The sequence below is a fragment of the Schistocerca gregaria genome, chromosome 6 (genome assembly GCF_023897955.1).
Source record: "Schistocerca gregaria isolate iqSchGreg1 chromosome 6, iqSchGreg1.2, whole genome shotgun sequence".
Taxonomy (NCBI): domain Eukaryota; kingdom Metazoa; phylum Arthropoda; class Insecta; order Orthoptera; family Acrididae; genus Schistocerca; species Schistocerca gregaria.
Genome location: NC_064925.1, coordinates 421984275 through 421999592, shown reverse-complemented (window position 1 = coordinate 421999592; position 15318 = coordinate 421984275).

The following is a 15318-nucleotide window of genomic DNA, read 5'->3' as shown; positions in this document are numbered from 1 at the left end:
GCTATGAGCGAAAGATTAACTTTTGTTCAAGACAGTTCCTCGGTGGAATGAACAGTGTTGGCGTTCATTAGTGAAGATAACGAAGGGATCTAGTGGTAAATCTACATCTGTACTACACAAGACACCTTATGGTGTTCTCCGCTAGGTACTTCATGTTCCACTGTTATTTCCCCACATTCCTTGTTGAAGTTCCTTGGCCGGCCAGGGTGGCCGAGCGATTCTAGTCGCTACAGTCTGGAACCGCGGGACCGCTACGGTCGCAGGTTCGAATCCTGCCTCGGGCATTGATATGTGTGATGTCCTTAGGTTAGTTAGGTTTAAGTAGTTCTGGGGGACTGATGACCTCAGAAGTTAATTCCAATAGTGCTCAGAGCCATTTTCACCTGTTGAAGACGCGAATAGTTCGAGGGCAGAACGATAGCCGGTAAGCCTCTCTCTGGGGTCTAATCTCTCTCTGCGATACATACACGGGAGTAAAAATGTATTGACTCTTCTAGGAATGAGCGCTTTCGGGACTTCAACGATAAACCATACAGTGATGCAGAAATCTCTCCTGCAGTATCTGCTACTGGAATTGGTTGATCATCTCTGCGGCGCTTTAGTACCTACTAAATGAACCTGTAACGAAACGTGCTGCTCTTCTTTGGACCTACTTTGTTTCCACTATCAATCCTATCTGATTCGGATCCCGCACTAAGTAGGACTGTTCACGTTCTGGTAGAACAAGTGTTTTATAAGCCACTTCCTTTTTGGATGGATTACATTTCTTGAGGGTTCTGCCAATTGGTCTCAGTGTGGCACCTGCCTTACTCAGGATTAATTTATGTGGTCATTTCATTTCAAATCGCTCAGCTCGCATATTCCTTTGTATTTTGTGGAAGTAGCTGCCTCCATTGACTGTAAAAATACAGTTTTTAATCATACAATAAAGAGTCTTTATGTCCACGCACTTGCAATATCTTACATTTCTGTATGTTGAGGGTCGACTTCCACTTCCAACCGCAAGTGTCTTCCTGCATTTGGTTGCAATTTTCCAGCGACGTAACTTCCACCTGTATATCATTATCATCCTTCAGAAGCCTTATGGAACTTCTCGCATTATCATTTAGGTCATTTATAAACACTGTGAAACATAATAATCCTATAACACTCCCCCCGTCTCATGTTGGAAGTAACTTTCACATCTGAAGACTTCTCTCCTTTCAGAATGACATGCTGTGTTCAGTTTTGCTAGAAGGCCTTCACTCACGCCATTGGTCTGACTTCCGTACGCTCGTATATTGTTCATTAGACGACAGTGCGAAACTGTATTGAATGCCTTCCAGATATCATGGAACAACATATCTACCTGGGCGCCTGTATCTACTGGTTTCTGGGTCTCGTGGGCTTACAGAGCGAACTGGATTTCACAAGGTCTTTGTTTGCGAAACCAGTGTTGGTTCCTACATAGGAAACTTTGTCTCTAGAAATGTCATAATATGCGAGTATGAAACAAGTTCCAAAATTCTGCGACTCACCAACGTCAGATGTATAGTCCCATAGTTCCGTGCGTCTCTTTGAGGGCTGTTCTTGAAAACTGGAATGAACCGTGCTTTTTCCGATCATCAGGGGCACTTCTCTGCTCAAAAGACTTACGACACAGTGCTGCCAGAAGAGAGTTCTTTCACATACTCAACGTAGAATAGTACTGGTAATCCATCAGGTCCAGTGGCCTTCCCTCTGTTGAACTATTTCTGTTCCTTTTTTGTCCCATGGCAACTTATTTCCATATCAGCCATTTTGTCGTTTGTGCGACAATTTAAAAGAGGCACTTCGGTGAAACAGTTTTGTTAAAAGACGTTTACTATTTCGTATTTTTCTGTATCGTCCTTCGTTTCTCTCCCGTAATGGTCAGTGTGTCTGGACACACGGCTGCCATCCCTTTACTGATTTAACGTAAGACCAAAACTACTTAGGACGTTCTGTCAAGTCGGTAGACAGAATCTTATTTTTAAATTCGTTCAACGCTTTTATGCACTGCTCTCCTTAAGGTAATTTTGTCTTCGTTAAACTTTTTCTTGCCTTTGAGGCTTTGACTACGTTCGTAGCAGTTTTATAACATGGCTGCTGAACCACTGCGAGTCGTTTCCGTGCCTCGGAACTTTGCTTGGTGCATACGTATGGAACATCCCACCAAGCTCCGGTTAGAATGGTGACTCGAATATCATGGCACGGACACAATTTAGCTTTTGTAAAAGTAAAAGTAGTTTTGACAGTTACACGTCCCTAGCATTCGGTGTTGAAAAAGCAATTCTAACCAACGAGTACGTGACGGCTTTATTTATAGATTTTTCGGGAACTTACTGTCGTGATACTTGAGCCAATTAAACAGCTTGAAACTGTTGCATATTCCGGAAAAATTTTATTTTGCTTTTTCATCTTTTTATTAATCGTTGTTCTTATTCTCACTTTCTACCTCTAATTTCTTTTTGTCGTTCCGTATTTGTTAGTTTTCTTTCTTCTTTTACTCTGTGTTTCTTCTTTTCGGCCTTTCTTTCTCCTTGGCTTCTTTTATGTTAATCTTTACCTTTTTTTGGGCTCTCTTACTTTTTCTAGGAACGTGTGTTTTCCCTAGAGCTTAAAAGTGGTGGTATAGTCCTAACTTGCGAGATTCTGGAATTTATTGACGCAAGGCGTTGGACGTATTTTGTCAATTTCGAGGGGTTGCATTTTGAGACATATCTTCGTACTCTTCAGAGGATTCAAACACAGGAACATATCGACTGCTTCTTGAAGTACAACTTCTTGAAGCACCAGCGTTAGTGTTGTCTCTTGACTACTAGGACCAGCAGCAGCGACATCATATCTTGAGTGACTCTAAAGAACAACAGCGACAGTGGTCATATCATTTTGGGAAACAAGGGATGTGTCTCGCGGCTTGGAGCCCGTGGATTCTGACAGAAAAGCATAGTCTGGTATCGCTTTGGATTCAAAAGGACTGATTCCACAGGTTATAGAACCATTAATTCCATTATTTTCGTTTGCTGACTTCTCCCAAAGATAAGCTCACAAGAGTACGAAACTGAAGCCGAATAATCTTCCTTGAGGAATTATTGCTCACGTACTAGGAGCAAGTAGAATAGTAGTTCATTTTTAAAGGCTTCGAGAAGAGTACTCATCAAAATTGTTACACTATTTTCTTCGAACACCAGCTCAGCTAGTATGCAATGTGTGTCCGTCTAATAAGAGTTTTCTTGGAGTAAAATGAGGTTTCAAAATATCTAAAAATAACTCGGTATTTACATAGTTAGACTTACATGATATTTTTAGTTCAGTCCTGCTTTAGAGTGTTCCCTTTCATTACGCGTAAAGGTGAAAAGAATGTAACCCCTCCATTTACACACATCTATACTGAGGTAATATCCCCTTTTCTCCCGAAGCAACAGAAGTTACAGTCTTAGAACCTTTTAGACAATTACTTTTTCAGGTTAGTTGTTCAGTTGCAAACCTCTTTCATCCGTGTCTAAAATGTTTCCACGTTCATCTATATCATTTTCTTCGCCAAATCATTTTTAAGAGGACAGAGTAGTCTTCGACAACTATTTTATACAGACCCGCCGGCCAGCGTGGCCGTGCGGTTCTAGGCGCTACAGGCTGGAGCCGAGTGACCGCTACGGTCACAGGTTGGAATCCTCGGGCTTGGATGGGTGTGATGTCCTTAGGTTAGTTAGGTTTAATTAGTTTTAAGTTATAGGCGACTGATGACCTCAGACGTTACGTCGCATAGTGCTCAGAGCCATTTATACAGACCCTTCGCTCTTACAGTAGATATCCCTTCATACGTCCGGATGGAAATTTCAGGATTGCGTATAAGAAATGCAGAAAGCCAGTCGTAGCCTGCATGATTAAAATTACGTTTCGACAATTATTTTACACAGACCCGCCGGCCAGCGTGGCCGTGCGGTTCTAGGCGCTACAGCCTAGAGCCGAGCGACCGCTACGGTCACAGGTTGGAATCCTCGGGCTTGGATGGGTTTGATGTCCTTAGGTTAGTTAGGTTTAATTAGTTTTAAGTTATAGGAGACTGATGACCTCAGAAGTTAAGTCGCATAGTGCTCAGAGCCATTTATACAGACCCTTCGTTCTTACAATAGATATCCCTTCATACGTCCGGATGGAAATTTCAGGATTGCGTATAAGAAATGCACAAAGCCAGTCGTAGCCTGCATGATTAAAATTACGTTTTAACCGTAGACTTTTTTCTAGATAATAAGCCATGGAACTGCAGAACACCTTGTTGAATTAAACCCACTTGATTGCAATTTTTTAATGTATCCAACGATTTCCTTCCGTTTTCAGTTCCTAACAATGAGTTTTCCCCGTGGAACGTTTATTAAAACTCTGTGGTTTAAAGCTTCTTCTTAATCTTGTTTTCGGTGTGTCAGACGCTTTTGTTGCAACGTTAATTCCCATTTCCTTATACTTAACATCTTTGACTGCAGTTTTCAAACTGTGTTCGGACCATTTTCCTCCCCCAGGTGTGTCTTTTCTTTTATAAAAAATAGTCATTTTTCTGCAACAGAAAAATCGACAATTTATTATGAAACGCCTTTATATATAAAATAATTTTCTATAAGTATTATTCCATTTATACAGAAATTAAAGCTCTAAGAGGAGGTGCGGACGTACTACTCCATGTTCTTGATTAACTATCCCAAATTTAACTGGTCCATCTATCCCAGTTAGACAAGATCCCCTTTCAAAAAACGCTACCGACACGTCATTTATGTTAATATTGTACCTAAGTATACACTTCAGTTACAGCACTGGTCGTAGGTCGAAACAATTTAAATCAACATAATCACGTAACAAAGAAATCTAGTAACAAAATACGTTTCAACGCACGAAAGAAACAAGCACGAAACTCACAAGCAAAAATAAGCGTGGACCCGTCTACTCAAGAACAACTACAGACACCAACTGCAGTAATGCCGTGCCAGAGCAGCCAAATTCTCGACTGGTCCATCTATACCAGTGGTCAATTTATTCCGGACTTACCCAACCTGAGAAAGAAGATGGAAGAAATTGAAGATGTATTAAGAACAGATATTAGGGTCTAAAGGGGAGTGAAACCGACGATAAACGGTTTTAATCTGCTCTTGTCTCTGATGTCGGATGCACTGCTTTTTACTTTGAACTAGGTGCTCTCCACTGTAGGGTGATCATGCTATGCCTTGGAGCCGTTAAGTGAACTCCCATCAACGCAGTATTAGGGGAAGGTCCCGAAAAGCAACTGTAAGTACGAACAGAGTTGGTAGCCTATGGTGAGCCATACATTTGTCTTTCTGATTCGAAGGACCAACAAACATCCTTTCTTATAGCTCAGGGTACGTAGTATAATCGCAGATGTCTAGTTCGCCAATGGAGTAGTTTCGCACATGACAATTGCAATAAGGTTAATGTTTTAAAAAATCAATATCGCAGTGCTTGTGCAGGTAACAGTAAACAATGATAACCTCTAGTACACCGGTCAGATAATATATATTCAGCCTCTTTTGTCGGTTAGACGTCTAGGCTACCATGGCACCTTTTTTAAATACTAGAGCAATTTCATCTTCACATAATTTTAAGATGAATTGTTGCATAATTCATCCCTGCTTAACACAACATTATCAAGGGTCACAGAAGAAAGTGTGAAACACTTCCAATAAAAGTTTCGGACTGTGGACTGTATAGTTGTCATGGATACAACACAACTGAATTCACCATTTACTGAACTAAACAGAAGCGACTGATATTATTCACGTTCCTCGTGGACAGACAAGATATTTTATAAGTGTTTGAATTCGCGAAATGACGTTTGCGATAACTGAAACAAGCTAACAAATGAGTGCTTTGCTAGTAAGTTTCCACTCTTTATTACCTGTCGAAATATTAAACTAAATTACTTTAAATGGAGACTACCGAAGATTTTAATTTTTATTCAATGTTAGCAAATTTCTCTTTCTCAGAAACGCTTTTGTTGCCGTTGCTAGTCTGCAAATAACACCCTTCATACTTTGGCCAACATCTGCTACTTCGCTGTACAAAGAGTAGAACGCGTCTACTGTCTTTAGAATCTCATTTCCTAATATAATTCGAGCAGGATCACTTGATTTAATTTTGCTTCATTCCATTATCCTTGTTTTAAGTCTGCTGACACTAATCTTACAATCTCTTTTCAATACAGTATCCAATCCTTTCAGTTCATTTTCTAAGACCTTCGCAGTCTCTTACAGAATTAGAAAGTCATCGGCAAACTTGAATCTTTTTATTTCTTATTACTGAAACAGTTTTGTTTCCCAGTTTGTTCTTGATTTTCTTCATATCTGGCTCTTTGTACAGACTGAGTAACATCGCGGACAGGTTACAATCCGGTTAATAGCTCTTCTGTGGCCCCTTAATGTCACTCGACACTTACAGTGCAGTCTGGTACAGGTGGCAAACTGATTTTCGCTCTGTATTTTACTCCGTGCTGCCTTCAGAATTTAAAATATTATATTCCAGTTAACATGATTAAACACTTTTTCAGAATCTACAAATGATGTTAAAAAACGTTTGTGTTTATTCACTTGAAGATACGCTATAGGTTCAGTATTGCACCGCGTGTACCAAAACTGTTATCTGTGGTAAACTTGTACCAGTTTTTTCGTTCTTCTGCAAATAAAAAGTTTCAATATTTAGCAACAATGACGTACTGAACCTTCAGCACCTAGGTATTTTGTCTTTGGAATTGTAGCATTCTTCTGAGAATACCTCGCCTGCCTCATTTAGCTAGCATACAAGGTGGGTTATTTTTGCCATGGCTGCCTCTGTCAAGGATCATACTAATTTTGAGGGAATGCCGTGTAATCAAGGGGCTTTTATCCACTTTGGTTTTTTCAGATCTCTGTCAAATTCTTCTCGTAGTATCGTATGCCGCATATCATCTTCCTATGCTTTCTCATCCATCTCTGTAATTTTAAAATTAATTTTGCTTGTGCAGCCCATTTATTTATGGCTTCTACCTCTTGGGCTCAAGTTTCATTCTCTATTTTTTACTTTTTTTATCTCTTGTTTGCCATGTCACCTGTGAACATTCATATAAGTGCTACGCTTTCTGTTTCATAGACGCATGTTTTATCCACAGTAATGCATTCTTCTAAAGCCTTACAGTTCTGCTCTAGCCATTCATTGTTTTCCATCTTTGCACTTGCGGTCAACCAATTTTTTAGACGTCTGCTTCATTAGGCTGAATTTTTTATTTCCTTCGGCAACTAAATTCTGTATCTCGCAAAAAAGGTTTCTGCTGGTCCTCGTCTTTTTGCTTGTTTGATCGTCTATTGTTCTCACTGTTCCGTCCCCAGCGCTATCCTATGTTCTTCTACTCAATTCCCGTGTTGAAGTAAATTGTTGTCTTTCCTCCGAAACGTTTGGCAACATTTGGTTCTACGAGAGGTGACGAATAAGTAATGCCACATATTTCTTTCACGGTCAGTTTCGGTTGAAAATATGTGGAACTCGTTGTGCGACAGCGTGGAATATTCTCAGTTCAGCCCCTATAGTTCCTTGCAGTTTATATAGGTGTCAGAGCGATATGTAGCCATCAAAATGTCTGTAACAGATATGAGTCGCAAGCAGAGTGCTGCCATTGAGTTTAGAGTTGCCATAGAGTTTCTTTTGGTGGAAAACCAGAGCATCGCGGATATTCAAAGGTGCTTGGAGGATGTCTAACAAGACATGGCAGTGAACAAAAGCACGGTGAGTCGTTGAGCGATGCGTCTGTCATCATCACAGCAAAGTTGCGCTAACCTAGTGCAACATTCAACTCAGGATACTGAAGAAACGGCTTCATTGTATCCGTCGCCACAGAAATGCAAACGAACTTCTCCTTCTTCATGACAACGCAAGGCCTCAGACAAAGGAGCTCACAACATTCACCCTACAGCTAAAATCTCGCACCTTACAAACTCCACCCGTTTGGTGGAATGAAGGATGCACTTCGCAGGAAGCAGCAAGTGGATGATGTGGATGTTAGCCGGCTGGTGTGGCTGAGCGGTTCTAGGCGCTTCAGTCTGGAACAGCGCGACCGCTACGGTCGCAGGTTCGAATCCTGCCTGGGGCATCGATGTGTGTGATGTCCTTAGGTTACTTAGGTTTAAGTAGTTCTACGTCTAGGGTACTGATGACCTCGGATTTTAAGTCCCATAGTGCTCAGAGCCATTTGAACCATTTTGTGGACGTTATTGAGGCAGCATGACCTCGGCGCCGACGGCAACTAGTAGAGTGGTACCGTGCTGGGAAACACGCCGTCTCAGTATCGTGGCGTAAGGCCCTCGCATTGAACGGAGATTACGTTCCAAAATTTGGTTTTGTAGCCAACAGAGCGGGGAAAAACATATTCCCGGAATCCTGGATATAACCAACCTCTTTTCAGCGAAAAAGAATGTTTTGCATTACTTAAACAACGCCTCTTGTGTCAAAGTATTCAAGGTCTGATCTCTTCAGTTTCCAGCCTCGCTACTATAAGTCACTGCATGTTTGTAAAAAAAAGGACTATTACTTAAGGAATACTGTAAAAGGCCACCATGTTTTAAAATTTTTGTGTCAGTAAGCGTGCTGTAATATCGTAAGACTGACTCGTTTCACTTCATAGCGAAAGGTTGCAAACTATGCCACACCGAACAGGCACGTAACTAACATTTGATTGGATTTAAGTCCGATAATATCCTTGAGTACAGGACGAGAGTGGGAGGCGGAAGCTTACCCGTTATGCTAGAGAGAAAATGGTCTCCCCGGCTCAAGGAACGTGGCTAGAAGGGATGGGCATTTCTCTCGCCGGCCACTGTTTTCTTCCTGCAAGGGATAAGCAGTCACGGCCTGAGAGACTGGGAGCCCTGAGATGAAAAGCCCGGCTGCTGGCGGCCGGCGCGGCCGGAGGGTTTGCGACTCGAGACGGCCGGCCGAAAAAGCATCGCGCATCCATCACCAGGAGGGTCGCATTTGTTAGGGATGACAGCCGGGCCCCGCCAGAGCGCGCCGTCTGATCCATATTTGATGCAACTGCAGAAGAGAGAGACACGGCTCTGATACCCGGTCTGCCGGCCGCTTCCGCCTCCGCTGCCGACGTAATCTGCTAGTCCGACCGGCCGGCTTACCGTGGCCCGGCGCGCAGACGGCCTTTGCCAACTCGCTGCTCTGCGGAAGCTAGCGCCCATTTATATGGGGAACGTCGAGAGTATATCCTTCTGCGAGGCTGTAAGTCAAGCGCTTCGACTGCACCTTCGTTCGCGGCATCAACAAGTGTACAAAGTCTTTTGAGATATGGTGGGTGATTTACGTAGTAAAGTACGAACATGGGAAGCAGAGGCGGTCGGGAGCTCATCACCGAAGTGTCACACATACACTAACTCATCAAAAGAATCCGGACACCTCTTAGTGAACATTAATGTCGAGCGTGTCCGTTCAAATGGGAATCTACTGTCCGACTGTCCCTGGATAAATGGCAGCCCACGCTTCCTCAGAAGCTTGTAGCAGCTCCTCTTATGATTCACCCCTGCCTAACTAATTCATTAGAGTAAGATGTGTTGATACACGAGTGGTCTAGGGGTAGCTTATTTGATAGTAATATCAAACGTTCTCGATCCCTGGGTTGAATCCCACCACTGTTCAAATTTTGAATGAAAATCGTCTGCAGCGGCTGTCCGAAATACGATGTCAGTCCAGAATGAGATTTTAAATCTGCAGCGGAACGTGCGCTGATTTGAAACTTCCTGGCAGATTACAACTGTGTGCCGAACCGAGACTCGAACTCGGGACCTTGGCCTTTCGCGAGCAAGTGCTCTACCAACTGAGCTACCCAAGCACGACTCACGCCCCCTCCTCACAGCACTTGCAGAGCACTTGCCCGTGAAAGGCAAAGGTTCCGAGTTGGAGTCTCGGTCTGGCACACAGGAAGTTTCAAGAAGTCAGTTGTCAGTCAGTCCTCATTCAGACAGAGAGCTAATGAAAGGGGGCGGAGGAGCGGACAGAGGTTCACGGCACTTCTTGCACTTGGAGACGGAAGGATCAACACTGATCCGCCGCTTAAGCATGCAGAAGGCAATGGAAATTACTGCATTAAGGACACACGATGTGTAACCACAGGACAAGTGGCTTGTAATTGAAAAGTTTCATGATTATGTCTCACTGAACTTAACAGCTCATGCATCCAAGTTGCTGGTAAAAGTAATATACAGAAGAATGGAAAAGAGAATTGAGGATTTGTTAGGTGACGATCACTTTGGCTTTAGGGAAGGTAAAGGCACCTGAGAGGCAGTTCTGACGTTGGCGTTTGTAATGGAATCAAGACGAAAGAAACATCAAAACACGTTCATAGATTTTGTCAACCTGGGAAAAAGGATTCCACATTTTAAAATGGTGCGAGATGTTTGAAGTTCTAAGAAGAGTAGACGTACGCTATAAGTGAAGACTAGTATTATACCCTAGGCATAGTCCATATCAGTTCAGGCGGGCTAGGAAAAAAATCTTACCTTCATAGACTCAGATGTTATTGAATTTAGCATACGTTAAAATGAAGGACAAAGTAACGAACACGTATTTCTTGTTTTCTCCAAAAAAATTGTCTGGCCTCTTCGGTAAAGGTGAGATATCTTCCCAATTTGCACACACAATTTGAAGTCATTCTGAAAAAAAAAACCTTCAGATTCCAGACTACATGTAAGGTGGTAAAAATTTGGCTGTGCCCTAAAGAGTATGCACGCTGTCTTTGGGGAGGTTCATGCGCGCTTCGTCGTACATTAATAATGATTCCAAGCAAAGTCATCAGATGTCAGCACACGTCACATTCGCTTAACATGCGGATGCAGTGTGGTAGTCTAAAAGCCAGCCTTTGATAATGCAGCCACGATTTAATAGCTATTCTGTGAGTAGCTTATACAACAGAGAAGCAGAATTTTATCAGAAAGCTCAATAGCGAATCTTACTTGTTTTAATGCGGGGTTTATTGACACAAATTGCAAAGGTACTAATAACAAAAGTACGTTCAGCACAGGCCGTTGAAGTAGAAGTCTATTTCTGTTGCAAGTCGATTTCAATCACTGCGAAACCATCATAAGTTCTGAATATAGAACAAGAATAATCAGAATGCACCATAACATGCAACATCTGCTAAACTATACAAGGAAAAACATGCGGAAGAGATCGTTTGCATTGAAGCGGACTTAAAAATAGAATCAGTAAAAACCCAATATCTGAATATCTCAGTAAAGAGTACTCATCAGACTTAAGGTACAATTGCAACTGGGTTAGATGCTTACAGGGACCTACGCAGCTATGCTCATTGCCTACAGCACCCTTTTCAGTTATCGTTATTACTAAATCTTTTATTAATGAAAATAGAAGACAGAAAGAAGTATAGTATCTAATCCTTACACATATCAAGAAACTGTAAAGTACAAAATTGTGGATTTAATAGTAAAATCATAACATTGGCATTGCTTACGCCTTTTGGCGTGGTTTTCAAGAACCATTTCCCAACTTATGTTGTGTAGCATGAACCATATTGGACAACAGTACTGCAGTTGTTATGTTAACGTATTATTGAAATACTTCCCGAAAACGTAATAGAATTGGGTTACGCTATCATGCCTTTTAGCATTACATTTTTTATGCTCATACAATTCCAAATGCCTGTACACTATCATGCCCTTCGATGTTAATTTTTTTTCCTATTCTCATACAATTCCAAATGCCTATATGACAATGTTTAAAATAAGTAGTTACTAAAATACACAAAAAATATTTTTTTAAAAATCCAAATTACAAATTTGTCATTCATTTTCAATTGAGTGAGAGTACTCTCACCCTCTTGCATTAATTTTGATACTCATACATTTTTGAATGATGAATAAAAACTGATATATATGTGCCATCAAGATCCACAGACCAGAGCTTCAGGCTCAGCTCATCAGACTACACCATGACAATGCCAAATCTCATACAGCCCTTACGACGAACGAGAAAATCAGGAAAAAATTTTCTCATCCTCCCTATAGTCCGGACTTGGCTTCATCTGATTTTTACCTCTTTGGTCGTCTGAAGGTCCTGCGAGGTATAACATTTGATGGTAAGAAAGACCTTATTTCCTGAGACAAGCGATGGTGTAAATTCAGTTCCCAAAATTTTACCATAGTGCATTTACATCATGGAAAGAACATTGGGCCAGACGCATCACAGCTGATGAAGGCTACGATGAGTAGGCTCAATGAATAGATAAATGTTCCAAGATTTTTCACAAAAAATTTCATTCTCCTCCTGCAAAAAATTAGAGACGACTGTGCAACACTTTTTATACAAAGGGTGTTCAAAAAGATCTTGTGTCGGTGCTAGCGCAGATGCAACAGCGGCAGCAGCGCACAGTGCTGCAGAGAGAGCAGCGGCTGGCAGAGCGAGACGAAGGAAACGCCGGAGACGTTGGCGGAGCCCCACGGGGAGCGGACCGGCCGTGTAATCTGGGGACAGCCCGGGGGACCGGCGCTGCAGGAAATCGCGCGTGATCTGCAGCTACCAGCTACCAGCTACCAGCCACCAGCCAGCAGCTACCAGCCCCAGAGGACTGCGCTGGGCTCGCCACGGGGGGCGCGGAAGCGCTGCGACGCGGCGCACACTTCTCGCCACGCCTGAGCGCGAACGCCCCCACTGTGACTAGGGTCGCATAACGCAGCGCGTCAACTACCAAGGCCGCGAGGAAACTTACCAGGGTTGGCACAGAAGTGGTTCACTGAAATAGTGTTTTCGTTAAGTTCGCAAATGTTGCGCAGCTGCGTAAGCGTCGATTGGATCAGCAAAATAAAAAATAGTTCTTCGTGTTGTTCGTGTCTCCTTCGAAAAGACAAACTGTGTAAGGTGTCAGACAAATCCTACACCTTCCATGAAAACCCTGACATGGTAGCAAATCCGGCAGTATGTCACATAGCTCCAAATAAATCGTGACATTAAATTAACCAAAGTAATACGATCAATGAGTGAGCAAATGGAATACCACAGACTAACACAAGAACGCCTAAATGCATGTCATACCTTCCCACCGTGAAACAGGCGCAGTTCCGTGGGGAGAAACGAGAACAGAAGCCGAGAGCAGAATCGTGTAGGCTACGAGGCCCTACGATAAAGTATGGACACCCACGTCGTCAGCCGAGCGCCAAAACCACCCCCCCCCCCCCCCCCCCCAGCCCATGTTAAAAGATAGAACAGTATAGATCTTACGATAACACTAAAAGGGCCACACCAACTGCAAGTTTTAGCGTGAGACATTCTCGCGTCTCTGTTACGTTGCAAACATTAAAACATTGCCACACCACGAAAAGTATAACGTTTCTCATTGGATAGACAGAATTATGTAGGCGGAGGTTAAGGTTATCATTGAGACCCTGGTTGGTCAGTTGAAAACATAGATAGTCAGATAGATTTTTTAAACTAACTTCAGTAAATTGTAGTAAGGAGAAGTTAGGAAAGAATAGCTTCCGAGACGGCGAGGTGCGTGGAGCTGTGCTGCCCGCCGCCCCCTGACCTCCCTAAATACCGACAAGGTAATGAACGCCTAAATGCTGCATTTTGGAGCGCTTAAGCCTTCACTGCAGAACTGCAGAAGTCTCATCTGTTACATCCCCTTTTTACGTAATACTAAGTAAAAATCTGAAACGCGTAGATTTTTCTGTTATATAATCATTCAGAAGCCACATCAGCCACTGTAATTTATGACACGTTACATAAGTAATTAAAGATAACTGAGGGTCACTGTAGACCATTTTGATAGTTTTCTCTTATATGAAACGTAATTTATAACTAGATTATAGATGTGATACGGCATAGGTCATCCTTCGATCCATTGTATAACTTGGAAACCCATTCAGGGAATATTCGTTCACATTTTTGTTGAACGCAGTTGGTTTATATCATCCTGTATTAAAATATTTCTCTTTAACAATAGTGCAATGCATAAACAATGTTTTGTGAGTAGAATAAAATTGCCAATGGTAAATTTAACTGCTTTTTCGACGTTATTTTACACAGCTAACTAAAAATAGGAAAGCCTTGAACCCCTTACACTAAATTTAGTTAGTATTAAGATTATTTTACAGGGAGTGCAGTGGAGCTGACACTGAAATCATTAAGTATTTGATTATATAGCTCATCCCAGGTTCAAACTAGTCAATTCCCTAAAAACCACGCTCAGAGCGTCGTTGCGCGAAATTGGTAAGGAGACACGACTTAGAACAGACAGACACCACGCAGAATGTTAGAACTGCAGCACCGTGTTGTACACACAGACGTTCGCAGGAGATGGGATGGAGGGTGTGTATTATTCACTATAATGTGCTACTCAGGAAAACACTGGAACTTATACTGTTTAAAACTAATGTTGCGTGCGCATGACAGGAATTAGGAACAGGAAACAATAATAAACAGTAATGTTTTAACGATTTGAGGCATCCAAAACGGCGACCAGCTTTTTAAGCAGCGTACACCGTAAGTCCGTAGCGCCACCCATGACAGGGGCGTTGCGTGTCATGCTGGCGTATATTCTGGGGAGATTCGAGAAACGTATTACTTCCTCCCATATAAGTCTCTCTAGGAAACTGGAAAAATGAAAGCTAATACTGACGTTTGCCGGTGACATTCTTCTGGTATGCCATTCACGAGTGTATCAGGAAAGTGGTATAAGATAATGCTGCCAAAAGGAGGCTTCAGGGGCTATGCAGGGTGTTTCCGTAAGAGCGTGCAAAAATGTAACAGGCCATAGAAAACGGTCCACTGAACAATTTGAGGTAGAGAACCTGGGGTCCAAGAAGGACATAAGGAAGTAAACTTGTCTACCGCTTTGTCCAGCATATTGTTTTCCAGGTTATTTACAATAACATAAGTACAAGTTTACGTGAACTGTGCTGTTTATTTACGTGTACATTCTTTATTTACCGCTAGATTACGAGGAGGACAAGACTGATTTTTAGGAAGTCATGAGGCATGTTTTGTTCACTTTCCTTGAACCTGTTGTACAGTATTTCCGTCGTCGGGTGACATAACGTGCTATGAATCAACGAGAGACCTACTCGTTAGACAGTGCTATTCAGAGACGTACAGTGCGACGGAGCAGTACTGGCACACTATTTCCTGGTCGCTGTATTAAGAGGGAGGTTTTATTCCATGGCCTGGGGGCTCACCTGACCTGCATCCACTTGTTTAATTCCTATGGGTATGTCTGAAGTCACTTTTGCATGAGACCCATGTGGATACGGAGATGGAATTAGGTGCTAGAATTAT